The sequence below is a fragment of the Lynx canadensis genome, chromosome B4 (genome assembly GCF_007474595.2).
Source record: "Lynx canadensis isolate LIC74 chromosome B4, mLynCan4.pri.v2, whole genome shotgun sequence".
Taxonomy (NCBI): domain Eukaryota; kingdom Metazoa; phylum Chordata; class Mammalia; order Carnivora; family Felidae; genus Lynx; species Lynx canadensis.
In genome coordinates this window covers 10,707,451-10,725,439 of record NC_044309.1, presented here as the reverse complement: position 1 = coordinate 10,725,439, position 17,989 = coordinate 10,707,451, and the positions used below count along the sequence as shown (strand labels likewise).

Here is a 17,989-nt window from a genome sequence, read left to right as displayed (position 1 = left end):
AAATTTTAGAATTATTTGATCTAATTCCATGAAAGATGACATTGGAATTTTGAGAGGTGTTGCATTGAACCTGTAGATTGCATTGGGTAGTGTGGATATTTAAACAATATTAACTCTTCTAATCCATGAGCAAGAATATCTTTTCAATTATTTGTGTCTTCTTCAGTTACTTTCATCAGTGCTCATTGTTTTCAATGTACAGGCTAGATTTTACCTCCTGGGACTGATTTTACCTCAGTCGGTTAAGCGCCTGACTTCAGGTCATGATCTCACAGTTTGTGGGTTTGAGCCCCGCGTCGAGCTCTGTGCTGACAGCTCAGAGCCTCGAGCCTGCCAGGAGCCTGCTTCGGATTCTGTGTCTCCATCTCTCTGCCCCTCCCCTGCTTGACTGTGTGTGTGTGTGTGTGTGTGTGTGTAAAGTAAATAAACATTAAAAAAATTTTCACCACCTTGGTTAAATTTATTCCTAGGTATTTTATTCTTTTTGATGCAGTTATAAATGGGATTGTTTTCTTAATATCACTTTCTGATAATTTATTATTAGTGTATAGGAATGCCATAGATTTCTGTATGTTTATTTTGTATCCTGTTACTTTACTGAATTTATTTATTAATTCCGTGAGTTTTTTGATGTCATCTTTAGGGTTTTCTGTATATAGTCTTAGGTCATCTGAACATAGTGATAGTTGTGCTTCTTCTGTTCCTACTTGGATGCATTTTATTTCTTTTTCTTGCCTGATTGTTGTGGGTAGGACTTCCAGTACTCTTTTGAGTAAAAGTGGTGAGAGTGGACCTCCTTGTCTTGTTTTTGACTGTAGGGGAAAAGCTTTTAGCTTTTCACCATTGAGTATGATGTTAGCTGTGGGTTTGTCATATATCCTTTATTTTATTGAGGTCCATTCCCTCTACATCCATTTTGTTGAGAGGTGTTTTTGTTTTTGTTTTTGTTTAGCTTTATTCATTTGTTTTGTAGGAGAGAGTGCATGAGCAGGGGAGGGGCAGAGGCAGAGGCAGAGGGAGAGGGAGAGAATCCCAAGCAGGCTCCACCGGGTGGAGCCTGAAGCAGAGCTCTACCCCACAACCCTGACTCATGACCTGAGGCAAAATCAAGAATCAGATGTTCAAGTGACTGAACCACCCAGGCGCCCCTGTGAAATCACTGAAGTGATTATATGGTTGTTATACTTCATTTTGTGAAGGTGGTGTGTATTCTGCTGATTGATTTGTAGATGTTAAACCATCCTTGCACCCTTGGAATAAATTCTGCTTGATCATGGTGTATGATCCTTTTAATGTATTGTTGAATTTGATTTGCTCTTTTTGTTGTGGATTTTTGCATCAATGTTCATCAATGCTCTTGGCCTGTAATTTTGTTTTGTTGTGTCCTTATCTAGTTTGGGTATCAGGGTAATGGTTGCCTCATACAATGAGAAAGTATTCCCTTTTCTTCGGTTTTTTTTTTTGGAAGAGTTTGAGAAGGATAAGTATTAAATCTTCTTTGAATGTTTGGTAGAATTTACCAGTGAGGCCATCTGGTCTTGGACTTTTGTTTGGTGGGAGGTTTTTGATTACTGATGCAATCTCCTTACTAGTAATTGGTCTGTTTAGGTTTTCTCTTTCTTCAGGATTCAGTCTTGAAAGATTATGTTTCTAGGAATTTATCCATTTCTTCTATAGTGCCCAGTTTGTCTGTATAATTGTTCCAATAATCTCTTATTGATCCTTTGAGTTTTTGTGGAGTCACTTGTAAGTTCTCTTTCAAACAAACATTTGTTAGAGAGGGCTCTAATTAATTAATTAGTTTCATTGATTCATTGATTTTTTTTTTTTAAGTTTCTCTTGTATTTATTTCTGCTTTAATCCTTATCATTTTCTTCCTTTTACTGACTTTGGGCTTTTCCCCCCTACTAGCTCCTTTACGTGTTAAGTTAGGTTGTTTATTTGAGATTTTTCTTGTTTCTTGAGGTAGGTCTGTATCACTACAATCTTCCTTCTTAGAATAACTTTTGTTGCATTCCATATATTTTAGTGTGTCATATTTCTGTTTTAATTTGTCTCTAGGTGTATTTTTTATTTCTTTGATGACCCATTGGTTGTTCATAACATGTTTAATTTCTACATTTTTGTGTTTTTTCCAGTTTTATTTTTGCAATTGATTTCTAATTTTATACCACTGTGGTTGAAGAAGATGCTTGATATGATTTGAGTCTCCTTGAATTTTTGGAGACTTGTTTTGTAGCCCTACATATTGATCTGTTTTGGAGAATGTCCCATGGCACTTGAGAAGAATGTGTATTCTGTTGCTTTGGGAAGGAATGTTCTGTATATGTCTATAAAGTCCATCTGGTCTAATGTGTCACTTAAGACTGATGTTTCTCTCTTAATTTTTTGTTTTGATTTATCTATTAATGTGAGTGAGGTGTTAAAGTTTGCTACTTTATCAGATTGATGTCAATTTCTCCTTTTAGGTCTGTTAAATTTGCTTTATATATCTTGGTTGCATGTATATGTGTTGCATGCCTACATACTTATATATGGTATGCCTTCTTGTTGGGTTGATTCCTTTATCATTTTGTAATGGCCTTCTTTACTATTACAGTCTTTGTTTTAAAGTCTATTTTTTCTGCTATGAATATAGCTACTCCAGCTTTCTTTTCATTTCTATTCGCATGGAATATCCTTCTTTTTCAGTCTGTGTGTGTTCTTCTGATGTGAGTCTCTTGTAGATAGCATATAGATATTTTTTTAATTCACTCAGCCATTCCATGTCTTTTTATTGGAGAATTTAATCTATTTATATTCAAAGTAATTATTGATAATTTAAAGTAATTATTGATAGAGATATACTTCTTGCCATTTTGTTCACTGTGTTTTGGCTGTTTTCATACCTCTTGTCTGTTCCTTTCTTTTTCTCTTTCTCTCTTGACCTGTGGTTTGATGGCTTTCTTTAGTGTTATGTTTAGATTCTTTTGTTACTTTCTCTTGTGTATTTACCGTAAGTTTTTGCTTTGTGGTTACTGTGAGGTTCACATATATCTTCTTCTGTATATATGATCTGATTTTAGTTAAATTTGAGTACATTCCAAAACTTTACATGGTTTTCTCCATGCCCTGCACATCTTCTATTTTTTGTCCTATTTTACATCTTTTTATGTATCTCTTAACTAATTACTGTAGTTTTAGTTACTTTTGCTATTTTTGTCTTTTAACCTCCATATTTCCTCTATAAGTTACTGGTCTACTACCTTTACTATATATTTACCTATTCTATTCTAGTAAGGTTTTTACTTTTGGATGTTTTCTTGTTATTAGTGCCATTTCTTTTTGGTTTAGGGAACCCTCTTTAATATTTCTTGTAAGACCAGTTTAGTGGTAATACTCCTTTAGTTTTTGTTTATGTGGAAAATGCGTGATCTCTCCTTCAATTCTGAAGGATAAGTCTTGCCAGGTAGAGAATTCTTGGAAGTTGGAAGTTTTTTCATTTTAGCCTTTGAATATGTCATGCCACTCTCTTCTGGCCTTCTGAATTTCTGCTGAAAAATCTCCTTTAGCCTCATGGGATTTCCTTTGTGTGTAATTAAGATTCTCTCTTTATCTTTTAACTTTTACCATTTTATTTATTTATTATTTTTTATTTAAAATTTTTTTTTAATGTTTATTTATTTTTGACAGAGAGACAGAGTACGAGTGGGGGAGGGGCAGAGAGAGAGGGAGACACAGAATCCCAAGCAGGCTCCGAGCTGTCAGCACAGAGCCCGACATGGGGCTCGAACCCACAGACTATGAGATCATGACCTGAGCCAAAGTCGGATGCTCAACTGACTGAGCCACCAAGGTGCCCCTTTATTATTTTTTTAAATTATTATTATTATTATTATTATTATTGAGAGAGAGAGACAGAGTGTGAACAGGGGAGGAGTAGAGAGAGAGGGAGATACAGAATCCAATGCTGTCAGCACAGAGCCCAACACCGGCTTGAAACCCACAAACTGTGAGATCATGACCTGAGCTGAAGTTGGACACTTAACCTACTGAGCCACCCAGGCGTCCCTAATTTTTACCATTTTAATTATAATGTGTCTTAATGTAGATCACTTTGTGTTCATCTTTTTTGGAACTCTCTGGGCTTCCTGGACCTGTATGTCTGTATGTCTGTTTCATTCTTCAGATTAGGAAAGTTTTCAGCTATTTCTTGAAATACGTTTTCTGGCCCTTTTTCTTGCTCCTCTCCTTCTGGGATCTCTATAATGTGATTGTTAGTCTACTTGATCTTGTCACAAAAGTCCCATAAGTTATCTTTGTTTTATAGAAATTCTTTTTTTTCTTGCTGTTCTTTCTGGATGAGTTCTGTTGCTTTGTTTTCTGGCTCACTGACTTGATCTTTGCTCCATCCAGTCTGCTCTTGAATTCCTCTAGTTTTTTTCAGTTCAGTTATTGTATTCTTCAGCTCTGTAACTTCTGTTTGGAACTTTATTATATTTTTTATCTCTTTGTTGAGGATCTCACTGTGTTCATCCATTCTTCTCCTGAGTACGGTAAGCATCTTTATGACCATTACTTTGAACTCCTTTTGGGTAGATTGCTTATCTCCATTTCATTAATGTCTTTGCCTGATGTTTTTTTCTTGTTCTTTCTTTGGGATATATTCCTCTGTCTTTTCATTTTGCTTCTTTGTGCTTGTTTTTATGTATTAGACAAATCAACTGCTTTTCCCAGTCTTGAAGGAATGACCTTGTGTAGGAGATTTGATGGTGGAACCCAGAAGCGCAACCCTGTCTCACCAGCCGAGCTGGACACCCAAGGGGTGTTCCCTGTGTGGGCTGCATGCACTCATCTCATGTGGCATAGGGGTGGGCAGGGCTGGCACCTGGCCCAGCTGTGATTTGCTGGATGTGCTGTACGGGTGGATGGGTTTTCAATTGGGTGCCTCACCGGCTCTAACAGGTTAGAGAGATAGCTCCAAGATGGAGCCTGCTGGTGCTGACATTAGCAAGGTAGGATGGGGTTGCAAATATGGCACCCACTAGTGTCTCCATCCCTGGAGAAAATCGCAGTGGTTTCCTGCCTGTCTGGCAGGTGCTTTAAAATTGAGAAGTGGGTCTCCACATATGATTTAGGCACTTTTCAAACTGGTGTGTTTGCACTGGGTCCTGCGGTGAATGAGTCTCTATAAGAGCTCCTTAAGAGTGGGTTCTCCATTCCCTATAGTTTTATTGCTTTCCTGGATATAATCCCTGTTGGTTTTCAAAGCCCAGTGATTAGTGTATCTTCTTTCATTCAGGATCTAAGGGTTGAGTGCCTGATGTGGAGTACAAATCCCTCACTTGTCAGGGAAAAGTTCTGTATTCTTGAAATCCCTTCTGAGTGTGGTTTTTCTTTGCTTTGCCCCCTCCCCTCCCCCCTCCCTCCTCCCCCCTCCCCCCCCCTCTTCTCCTCTCCTGCCTTTCCAGTTCTTGATGCTGTCATTTTTGTTCTTTGTTGTGAAGGCTCTTTTCGTCTAGTTTTCTGGTCTTTCTCAGAGGAAATTATTCCATAAGTAGTTATATATTTGCTGTATCCATGGAAGGGAGGGAGTTCAGGATCTTAATATGCTGCTGTCGTGAGCCAGCCTACCAGAAGATAGCTTTTATTTGGGTGTTAGAAATGTATTTGATAAAGTCTTACTTGATGTCCCCACAGACTACAAGAAAAAAATAGGTTTTGTAAGGATTTATATTTGATTGATGGATCATATTTAATTAATTCATTTATGTCAGAGTCAAGGTCTTTGCTAATATGTCCTAGGATCTTAACTTATTCAGCAGTTTTTCAGTGGCCAGGGTGAAATTTCATTGTAATCATTGGGTTTGTGAAGGAAGAAAGAGGGTACAATGTTGATAGAGATAGCAAAAGTAAGGTTATGAAATTAAGTTTTGTCAAGATCTTTTGAGGCTAGAATGATAGACCAAAGTGAAGACTAGATTAAAAATGATAAAATGTCATGTTCTACACTGCGATCAAGATAGCCCCTAAGAGAGGACTGAGGGATTTCAATGAAGTGTGTGCTAAATACGAGTCCATTAAATGGACTCCCAGCCAGGAAAGAAAAGTGAATGATTTAGTTGCAGATCAAGAAGGGTAACAGAGCTGTTATTTTCCTCACATCAGACCTGTCTTGGATATTTGGGTGTCACATTTCAAGGGGGACTTTAATAAAATGTCATGTGTTGAACAGTGTGAATATCTCAGTGGTTTGTATTTATAGGCTTATCATGTGGAAAAGTCTAATTTTTTTTAGAGCTGAAAGGAAGACATTTCTAATAATAATTAGAACATTTCAAGATGGAATGGGCTGACTTGTGAGCTTGGAAGATTTTCGTCTCTGGAGGCATTAAAGGAGAAATTCTGTGACAACTTATTAAGAACGTTATCAAGGGGATGTTAACATTTGTGGGAAGCTGAGCTAGATACCCTTGAAGATCCTTTACAATTCCTTTAATGTGTGTGTGTGTTTTTTTTACATAAAATTTTGCTTTGATACCTCCACAGTCAGTTTTTATCAATCTTGTCCTTAAAACGTTATTAATAATAAATACCGTATTTTACATGGCCCTTAAAGTAATGCTTTTATGAACCCAGTTAAATGTGAGGTTCACAAGAATTCTATGAGTTGGGCAGGAGATGTCTTACAGTTTTTAAGCAGCTATATCTTAGTGATTGAGTGTGTGGCTTCTGGATCCCCGAGCATCTGGGCTCTGCCACCTGCCGTAAGACCTTTGGAAATATGTGCCCCTCTTTCCTCATCTGGGGTTTGGTGATGCATTATTCTATATATATGGTGCCTACACCATAGGGTTGTTTGAGTTTATGATCATATGATCATATGCTTGAGAATATATGCTTAGAACATTATGATATGCTTGGAACAGTATCTGACATGCAGAAGACATTTAGTAAATGTTAGCTAGTCCTCTTGTCATTTTTTCTATTTTACAGGTGAGGAAACTGACGCTCACGCAGGTTGTAACTTGCCCAAGTTTACGTCAATAATAAGTGGTAGAATTATTAAGAATTCTGTTGGGGGGCACCTAGGTGCTTAACTGACTGAAGCGTTTGACTTCGGCCCAGGTCATGATCTTATACGGTTTGTGGGTTTGAGCCCCACATCAGGCTCTGTGCTGATAGCTCGGAGCCTGGAACCTGCTCTGGATTCTGTGTCTCCCTCTCTCTCTCTCTGCCCCTCCTCCACTTGCACTCTTTCCCTTTCTCTCAAAAATAAATAAACATTTAAAGGAAATAATTCTGTTGAACTGAACAAAAACAAAATCAGAAATGGAGTGAAATTACCGATATATGGACTAATTTTGTACTAATTTGTATAACAGTATTGATTTCATTTTAATTTGTTAAATGAATCATCAGGCTGTTGTGAATCTATTACTATAGATTTTGGGGAAAGCTCTGGTTTGCATATGTTTACATACATACACACATTCCAGACATGATTCAGTAAGAAAATGCTTTCTAAAGCATATCGTAAATAAAGAAAACTACACTTTCCAAAAGATTTATGGTGCTTGATAGCATTTAAAAGGAAATAGTTAGCTTTGGTTTGTGTTGGCATTCCAGTATACTTGCTAAGCAATTTGAGCTTCTTATTTCTAGATGTGCTGTTAAGATTTCTAGAAGGATATAAATCAAACTGAAGGCATCTCCTAGAAGAAAAGTCCAAATTGGCTCTTATTTATAGGGTTGAAATAAACAAAAATGATCTCACTAAAACTCTGTTCTACCTTTAATCACCTCTTATAATAATTAATTTATTAAATGCTCTGTAGTTTTCTAGTCATGTGAGAGACAGTTTACATGGTATAGTAACATAGTTGTCCTCTGCAGATTGTGTGATGTGCTTTAAGAAAGATTATCACTTTTGCCTTTCTCTCCTTGGCTGGCAAGGTCCTGTGGGGAACACATCTCTTATGGTAATGATTCTTTTATTCATTTACAAGGTTGTAAACATCTTGAGGGCAGATATTGTGTCTTAATAATCTATGTTTCTCAGTACTTGCGAAGAGCCTTTGTCTATAGTGAGTTTGTGAAATTGTCAAAGCATTGATGGTTTTATTGGAAACCTAAGAACTCATTAGATTGGCTGTATTACAAATAGTCAGTTAAAGTAATATAAGCCATTTGTCAGCAAGTTTATTAAAGTTATGTTCTTGAAAAGAACTGCTGTAGGCAAAACTGCATTTGACAAATCAGTGTCATATGGAAAATAAGAGTTTAAAGGGAAAAAATACTCTCTAAAAGGCTTTAAAGGCATTTCAAGAACACTGTAAATGAGAGTTCTATGAGACATCTATTTCAAAAACAACCTAGATTTGTCAGCAGTAAAAATCACATTGAGTAAGTAAGTCAATTGATTAGAAAAGTTGTAGTGTGATCTGCTGAGGCAGATTTTCCTGTAAATTTTATTTGGCTTGTATGCTTTTCTTTTCTTTCTTTCTTCCTGTTGTTTTTTTTTTTTTTTTTTTTTTTTTTAAAGTAAGCTTTCTGCCCAACATGGGGCTTGAACTCACGATCCTGAAATCAAGAGTTGCACACTCGACCAACTTGGGCAGCCCACCCCCTCTTGTATTTATTTTAAAGTGTTTGAACTAGTCTATAACAGCCTAAAATTTAATGCCTTTAGCATTTATATTATCCTTTAATTTTTACATTTCTCAGTAAAATACTGACTCCTTTCCAAATCATTGTGATGGTTAAAGACATGTTTCTCTGGACCTGGTTTTCTATTCATATATTGAGAAGGTGGGATATATATTCTTAATTTCCCCTTTCTGCACCATCACAGCCCCTCTGCCTGGATGGCCTGCTAGAGGAGAAAGTGCTAATTGGTTTTCTTGTGATGATGGGAAAGAAATAGTTATGCACTTGGCACAGTTTTCATCTCTTTGAATTTACATTCTTCCTTTCCTTCCTTTAGAGCAGTAAAGAAAACTGGAAGAGATGAAGGCATTCATTTCATCGTAAAAGCTGAGGTGACCTTGTACTTGACTCTCTTCCTGTTTCAGGTCCCTGCAGGCTAGAATGAGGGTGTGGTAGAGAAGGGAACTTTTGCTGTCAAGGGAGCTGTGCTGGAGTAGAATTTAATCTTCAATCTCCTGAGGAGGGGTTTTTCTCCTAACATTAATTATCTTTACAGTTGTTAAGAATTTTATGCCTGTCTGTCTGTCTGTATGCATGTATGTATTTAAAGTTGGGTATGGAGCCCAATATGGGGCTTGAACTCACGACCCTGAGATCAAGACCCTAGCTGAAATCAAGAGTTGTGCACTTAATTGACTAAGCCACCCAGGTACCCCCCAGATTTTTACTTTTATGTTTTGATAAGGTGGTACATGTACATAGTAAACAATTCAAGATGCACTAAAGGTTATGCATTGAAAAATAAGTGTCCTTTCCATTCACCTACCTAGTTTTAAGTTCCCAGGGCAGCCACTGTTAATTTTGTGTATTTCTATGTATCCCTAACCCCCGACAGGGTGTTATATTCACTATTCTGAACCTTGCTTTTTTTTCCCCTACTTACAATGTATCTTGGAAATGAATCCAAATCAGTGTGTAATTTTGCCATGTGATTTTTTTTTTTTAATTTTTTTTTTCAACGTTTTTTATTTATTTTTGGGACAGAGAGAGACAGAGCATGAATGGGGGAGGGGCCGAGAGAGAGAGAGAGACACAGAATCGGAAACAGGCTCCAGGCTCCGAGCCATCAGCCCAGAGCCTGACGCGGGGCTCGAACCCACGGACCGCGAGATCGTGACCTGGCTGAAGTCGGACGCTCCACCGACTGCGCCACCCAGGCGCCCCTTGCCATGTGATTTTTAATAGCCAAATTGATGGACATTTATATTGTTTCCAGTGTTTTTCGGTAGATTATGAAGTTGGTCATGCTTATTTACTTGTAAAAGAGGAATTTGGGTTGCTGTTATAAATGTATTCTGTAACTTCAGATGGTATACTCAATGAGTATGAAGGAGACAGTGCTCTCTAAGAAATGTTTTCCTCAATGAGAAGGGTGGCAGGTCCTTTATAATCAGTCTCCTTGGAGAATGGTGATATTTCATGTGGAGATTGGTATAACTCATCAAGTACAGTATTCTCGAAGAGGCTCCCCCCGCCCCCTTACTCGTGTCTTTGAGTTTTACTCTTTAACTGCTGTATATAAAAAATTCATAGGGGCGCCTGGGTGGCGCAGTCGGTTAAGCGTCCGACATCAGCCAGGTCACGATCTCGCGGTCCGTGAGTTCGAGCCCCGCGTCGGGCTCTGGGCCGATGGCTCGGAGCCTGGAGCCTGTTTCCGAGTCTGTGTCTCCCTCTCTCTCTGCCCCTCCCCCGTTCATGCTCTGTCTCTCTCTGTCCCAAAAATAAATAAAAAACGTTGAAAAAAAAATTAAAAACAAAAATTCATATAGAGTCTGATTGAACCTGTCTATAAGTTTTGGGCCAGGCAATCGAGTGACGTTGGGATGGGGGTGGGATGTTTAGGTTACAGTAAAAACCTGGGTAGGAATTTTCAAGATATCCAGACAAGGTATTATCTGCAGCTCAGTGGCAGCCCATCCCTTTCTTTCTTGGGTCAGTTGCATCTAAGTTATTGGTTTTTTGTTTTTTGTTTTTTTTTTTTTTTAAATTCTGACTATAATGGTGCTGTTTTCTTTGGAGATCTACATTCCACGGCTATTTTTCTTAAATATATTCCGTTCTGGGAAAATAACGTAGATGGTGGAATATATACATATTGAAGGGATGTGTATTCGGATGTGCTTAGATTTGTTTTTAAAATTGGCTTTTTGAGCAGAATTTGCATCATTAAAAAAAGGTTTACAGTCGCCGTTATCTTAGTCACTTAATTCTGAATGACTCAGGTCTTGATGAATGAATACCCAAGTAATGATGTTATGTTAGTAGTATCAGAACGGAAGATACTAATTTGTACTATGTTTATTTCGCTTTCTTATGGCCTCAAACTAATGTCTCCTTTTGTTATTTTCCTGCACACACCTGACTTTTGCCCACGGAGATTGCCTTCTGCTCCAGTTGTGTGGGTGGGATATTATGAAAAAGAAGAAGGAGGAGGAGAAATGATACAAGTTGGAAGACCTGTCTTTTTTACCCCAACAGTGAATGTGACTGTTGAGGTATGTGCTCTTGAAATAGGTGTACCTGGTGCTGTGGACTATGGCTTTTTATTAACATTCCGTGGCTTTCTGTCCTTGTCCAAATGGTAAGTTTCTACCGTTCTTTTGAGGCCTGGCTAAAATGTTGCTTTGTAGGTGAAGTCTTTTTCTGACTTTGCTTTTTTCCCATTAACGTCTCTGTGGATTTTAAAAAGACATCTATTAAGGGGAGTTTATTACATATTTACAGTGGATTCTTTATGTGTCTGATCCCCTTAGGGGACTGTGATCTGTATGAAGAATTACATTTTGTCCCTATTTATATTCACAGTGGCAGTAAATGGCGTTCACTAATTTTTGAATTAATGAATATAAGAAAACTTAATCCATCTCATTTTTTCTGAGGGAAAGCTGGTCTTTATATTCTTACTCTGACCTTTACTCACTTACATGACTTACTATTTGGTATTCCAAGTGGAAGTTTTAGGTGTTCATAGAGATAGGGGAGGATTATTTTGATGGCTAGATAACTTTCTTCAAAAATTGTTTTATAGCTTTCCATCTAAAACCTCATAAGAGAACTGGGGAGCAAGTTTGTTTTCCAGGCATTGTACTATTTTATTAAAAAGCTTAAGATGTGTTTGGGAAAAATGTTTTTTTTTAACTTTCTAACTTATTAATGTCCTCTTTACATTAAAAAAGAGTTCTTATGTTAAAAAAATATTTTAGGGTTGCTTGGGTGGCTCAGTTGTTTGAGCGTCTGACTCTTGATTTCAGCTTGGGTCATGTTCTCACAGTCATGGTCTCATGGTTGTGGGATCGAGCCCTGCATTGGGCTCTGTGCTGAGCATGGAGCCTGCTCTCTCCCTCCCTCTCTTTCTGCCCCTCTCCCACTCTCATGCACATACACATGCATGCACTCTCTCAGAATAAATGAACATTTAAAAAATACATATATATTTTGTAATAAAAGTGACTTAAGCTTTAGTTAATGACCATTCAGAAAAAAATGTAAAAGTGTAAGAAGAAAATATAATTATATGCAGTTCCTCCTGTCACTCTCAGAAATTAAAACATTTGTTAACATTTGGTGCATTTCGTTCTTATCTTTTCTTTTTTTTTAAGATTTTAGTTTCAGCTGATCTCCACACCCAATGTAGACACAACCCCAAGGTCAGTAATTGCATGCTCCATCAACCGAGCCAGCCAGGTGCCCCTCATTGTTGTCAAAATTTTTTCTGTTCATGGATTTTTTTGTTTGTTTAGTTTTTCACGGCAGTTGATGATTTATTGTTTTCTTGTTTGGCATTGAAGTAACTTTAGTCTTCACGTGACACACTTCTGGTGAAACGTATCATTTAAGACCTCTGTAGATCACATCTAAGGGGTTGATATTGTGTTACCTTAGCAAATCAGAAATGCTTCCAAAATACTACTCGCTTTCTTTTTGAGGCCATTAAATTTTGTGTTCTGCTTTGGTTTTATTTCACTCCCACATAGGGATTTGGTGTTTGTGAAATGACTAGAGAAAAACAAAGCTACTTTGAAAGGCACTAGGGAGGCATCTAGGTGCCCTCATTGACCAGGTAACTCACTTTCGTGCACATAGTCCATGACTCAGATTCATGCCTGAGGAAAACTGCCAATTGTTACATGTGATGGCCCTTGGGCATGTTGAAACTGATGAAACATTAAAATTTTTCAGATGCCAAGGGTGAGAGCTGGAGTGTTTGTACAACATTATATACTACAAGTTGCCTGTAGTAGATGTGTTGAAAATACTGTTTTTTAAAGTTTGATTACTTTAGAATTAATGAATCTTCACTCTGAAGAACTTATGAGTTATATGTAGGAGAAAAAAAGATATGGTCAAAAGGGTTTGAAAAATAATAAATGTAGGACCGGGTTATGTTGAATAGAGGGTATGGATCAAAGGCAACTAACAAACATTGGTGGGGAGCCCATGTTTCCCTGTTCCCTGCTCGGGTCTGGTGATTGTTACCTAGTAAAGCATTAAAAAAATAGGTTTAATTTCATCAGTATTTTAGCTGCTCCAATGTAACATTTGGAAATTTTTATTTGCTTGCTTATAAGTATAAATCAGTTCCTAGGTAATTACATTTTGGCAGCTTTGTAGTATCAGTGGATTGAAACTTTGGAAACTTGGGTATGTGAAAGTGCACGGAAATAAGTAATTTTGGGAAGTCATCATTTTCGGATCTTGGAAGAGTTTTGTCTTTATTGGAGGAGGAGATTCACTTGTGGAAACACAGCCAACACACGGCGGGCTGATCACACTGACTCCGGTAACCCACTTCCTCGTTATGGTGCGTTAGTTTCTTGGTAGCTTATACCTTATTAATTTACAGATACACAGATATATTCTCTCTCTCTCTTCTCTTTTGTAACATAATGGGCAAGAGGACAGGCTTTGGAGCCTTCCAGATGTGGCTTTGACACTTAACGTAGCCTTGGACAAGTTTCATTTTTCTCACCTATAAACTGAACGGTAATAGGGCTATTTGAACATTCAGTGAGATATTGTGTGTGCCTAGCACAGTGCCCGATGGGTAATGAGAGCTCAACAGTGTGAGGTCTTAATAAGCAAATTCTTCTTCCTTCCCCAGCAGCCTTGGTTTTCTCCACAGCTTCTGGCCAGTTTTCTCTTCAAAAACACCTCCGTGGCTTCCTGTTGACTGAAGGGCACTTCCTTGGTCTCTTGCCCTGATTTAATGCTACTTTGAGGATCCCTGTTAACAGAGTCACTTGACAAACCTTTGTTCATTCACTTGCCATTTGACGTATCCAAAGATTATGTGGAGTGATTAAGAGTGCCCTGGAGCCTTCTTGCCTTGGTCTGAATGCCACTTCTGTAACTTCAGTGCTGTGTGATCTTTTCAAGTTAATTAACCTAACAATTTTCTTTCTGCTAAACGAACAATAATGATACCTACCTTATAGTTTTGATGTGAGGTCATTCGACAAAATAACATACAGGAGGTGTTTAGATTGTACAGAATAAATGCTAGCTGTTGTTATGAGCCAGGCTCTCCGTTGGTACTTAGGTTATTTAGTCTCCTCATCATCAGTGACTTTCATATGTGTATAGATAGCACTTTTGATATTTGTTATGTAAAATAAGTCTTACACAAGGCTCCCCAACACAAAATTATTGGCACAATAATGGTAACCACGTGAAGAATGTGTGCTTCATTAAACATACGTGCACATGTGAGATACTCTTACATGATGTTCTCAGGAGTTGTCAGGTGAGATGTGGTGAGTGCAGCTATATGATGAGAATTCCATGGTGCTGGGCTTGGAGATTATGGCACTCTTTTTTTTTTTTTTTTTTTTTTTTTTGTTAAATAATTGAATGAATGACAGCTTCAGCATGATATGAACACTTATATTTATTATTTTCCAAGTTGCTGGCTTTCAGTGGCCTTATATTCTGATTTGGACCTAAGGGCCATTCAGGGACCAAATAATACTTGCATTGTTAATACTTTTAAAACATGTATTAAGGTAATTCTTTCTGTGTGTTACTCTGTTGTTCTAGGTGATACTGAGTTCTTGTTTTTGTATGCCATGCTGGGTTCAGTTTGTTTTTTGCACGTCATTTTTGATTTAAATAGTAGAAAAGTTACCATTGGGTCGAGAAGAGAGTTTGCCAAATTATCTGTGGAATTAGTTATGTACTATTAGGGTGGGCATTCTCTGAACCCTCTTCCGTCCCCTTTGTTGGGTATGTGATCTACGAGAATCTGCTGTAATTGCATCATTTCTTGTTAGCTCCCATTGGGCTGAATTCAGCATGAACTTGCAGTGAACATAACTGCATGCTTACAGTTCTGAATGAGCCGGAAGAGTTGTGAAGGTCAAGTAAATGCATTAGATTCAACAGAATTCTTCCCATAAACATGGAAATTAATTGTGAGGGCCTTTGAGTTAGTATCTACAAAACACCTGAAGTATTTTAGCAGAGTTAACTTTAGTATCCATTTGGTGATTTGTCTGTCAAATATTTTTGCAGGTTTTTTCTTGTCTCTTTTGGAACGCTTCATGAGTTTCATGCATCCTTGTGCAGGGGCCATGCTAAATCTTCTCTGTATTGTTCCAACTTTTAGTCTACATGCTGCCAAAGCGAACACTGCATGTTTCTTGATCGTTTCCTATTATCCTAGAACATACAGCTTAAAATATAATAGAGGAGTACAGTTGCTTAGAGGGGTCACAAAGACTGTTTGTATAAGTGGTTCTTGGATTCTCTATGTCATTGGACTCCATTTTGCACAAATAGTAGACAAAGTCAGTTTCGTAAGTTTAGAAGGCTACTAGAAAGCAGAAAGCAACTGTTAAGAATCCACAGGAATCACAAATAGATTTGTTTCTAAGAAAATAAATATAAGGACTAGCAGAAATGAGAAGAAATATAAAGATGATCCATTGTGCTTTAGCAAAATAGCTTGGTATTAGAAACAAGGCTTTGAAGTCAGACAGCCCTGACTTTGAAGTCCTGCTCTGCCACTTACTTCCCATAGGACCAGAATGACTTAACCTCTCCACACATCAGGCTCTCCTTATGTAAACTGAGAATAGACACACAACTATCAGAGTAGGTTGTCGTGAGGATTATATGAGATTACACATAGTGAATGCTCAACACAGGTCTGGCACATAGTAAACGCTCACTAGACAGGTTATAAAGTATCCACAAACAGGGAGTCATTACCAATGAGTCTGTGTCATCTGTTCAAACAATCATATTGCTGGTAAAGCAGCTAAGGTATAATCCTGAATTTGCCAGCCACTGTAGGCGGATTTAAATGAGTGAAGTGACTCATAGGCTTGTCTTGGTTCTAAGTATGTGTTGTTGGCAATTTTGTCACTCAACCCTGCCCCCAAATGTGGGAGTTACACTCATACTCAACAACTAGTAATTATGCTTCTCATCAGTAGTAATGGTATTTAAATACTGTTACATCACTCCATATCCTTTTTCTCTATGAATCACCTTACACATAAACGTAGGAGTTACTAGTGTGATTTGGGGAGTTCTAGGGAACCAATAGTGATACTGTTTCTTCTCCTTGAGAAGTAAGACACAAGAGACTGACAGATGGAGATCAAAATGGCTTCTGTATTGGTTGGTCTAAGGATGTGACATTAGATCCATTAGGTCCAATGGGCCTTATTAGCCCATCTTGACTTAGACTTCCCCACTGGGTGACTAGCATAGCTGAGCAACCACAGACCTCCCCTCAGGACAGGTGCCTTCATGCATGGAGAACAGACCAGATGGCTTGCCCCCCAGGGTGGCTGAGAGAGAGAGAGAGAGAGAGAGAGAGAGAGAGAGAGAGAGAGCGTGCGAGCACGCAAGGAGATGAGCCAAGCCAACCTCAAAAGTCCTTCTGCCCCTATAAGAGGGGAAGAGTATGGGGAGAGTTCTGGAGTGTTCATACATGGATTTAAAAGCATGATGGTAGTACATTCAGCCAAGTGGGCAGGACCTTCCTGTCAAGAATGTGAGACTACGATTTTGGGAGTAGTTTCTGGGAGTAGACAGGTAGCTAAATCAGGAAGACGTGGGGAGAGGAGTGGGCTGGGCACAGACATCACAGACATGTCTCTGGTTTTCTTCGTCTTTCAGGAGGCTCCTGCCTTTTTTTTTTTTTTTAATTCCTTCCCTCCTCTCCTTCCCTCCTTTCCTCCCTCCCTCCCTCCCTTCCTTCCTGGATATGAAGTACTTGTAAATATGCAGAAGTGCTAATCAGAAATAGATGGCGACTTCTCATTTCTGAATTTTAGAATCTTAATAAATTTTTAAATGCTACCTTGAAATAGAATTAAAAAAAACTTAGAATCTTTTGTAAAGGTGTACTTTTTGCAGGGAAAGTATTTCTGAAAAATAGCTTAAAATCTAATTGTTAAAAATAAACTGATATGTTAAGTGTTGAGCTGGTTGAATAGTTCACAATAGTAATAATTCTGAGGAATTAGTTTCATCCTGTTAAGAAATACTTGGTGAGCAGCGACCGTGTGCTAGACCCTACGATTAGATACAGTGACCGCAGGGTGAATGAGAGAACTGTGTTTCGTTCATGGAGCTTACAATTAAATAACACGTCAGTAAATCATATGTCAATAAAATGTTATGGGTTCCTGTTTCGAAGAGAACTCAAACAAAAGAAGCAGTGGCTGGTTCTCCCTTTATGCCAGCAGGTATGGGTGGTTCATCTGGAAGCAGACTCTCATTCCTGATTGCATTTGAGAAAAACTTACCTTCTCAATTACAATAAATCTTTGCCAGTCATTGGCTTTAGGACTTTAAATATTATTTTGTTTCTCCTCTTTCTAGAAAATAGGAAGCAAGTAATAGAAGGCTGCCCAGGAATTATTGCTATGACTATAATTTTAAGCATTTTCTTAGTTATGGAAACATTAAATACCTAGCTGATACTGGGTGCTCCGTGTTTAAAATATTAGAGATGTGCCCTGTTCTTGCTTGCTTGGCCGGGATAGCCTTGCAGGTCTGCGTGGGTCATGTGGGTCACTTGGAGGAAAGAGGGAGAGCAGGCCAGGGGAACTTTGCTCCCTCTCTCCTCTACCCGACCTGCCTGCCTGGCTTGGCAGTTGGGCTTCTGTATAAGGATTTGTGGGAAGAAATGTGTTCTGCACCTTGAATGGCAAATTTAAAAACTATTCATTTAAAGTATGATATATAATAGGAAATATCAATGTCATGCTGATCGTGATAGAATATAAATATTTTGAATGAAAAGATACAAATCCTGTTTGTAAATCCTGAAGAGCATTTAAGCTTA

At 38.1% G+C, this 17,989-nt stretch overlaps 1 protein-coding gene and 1 non-coding gene across 3 annotated transcripts in view; one reads left to right on the top strand and one right to left on the bottom strand.

Moving 5' to 3' along the window:
• USP6NL (USP6 N-terminal like) overlaps positions 1–17,989 on the top strand; it is a 181,336-nt gene that overhangs the window by 75,824 nt on the left and 87,523 nt on the right. The window lies entirely within an intron of this gene.
• Positions 15,210–15,316, bottom strand: LOC115519570. The gene has a single exon (XR_003970572.1). It is a non-coding gene; the product is annotated as a U6 spliceosomal RNA (small nuclear RNA).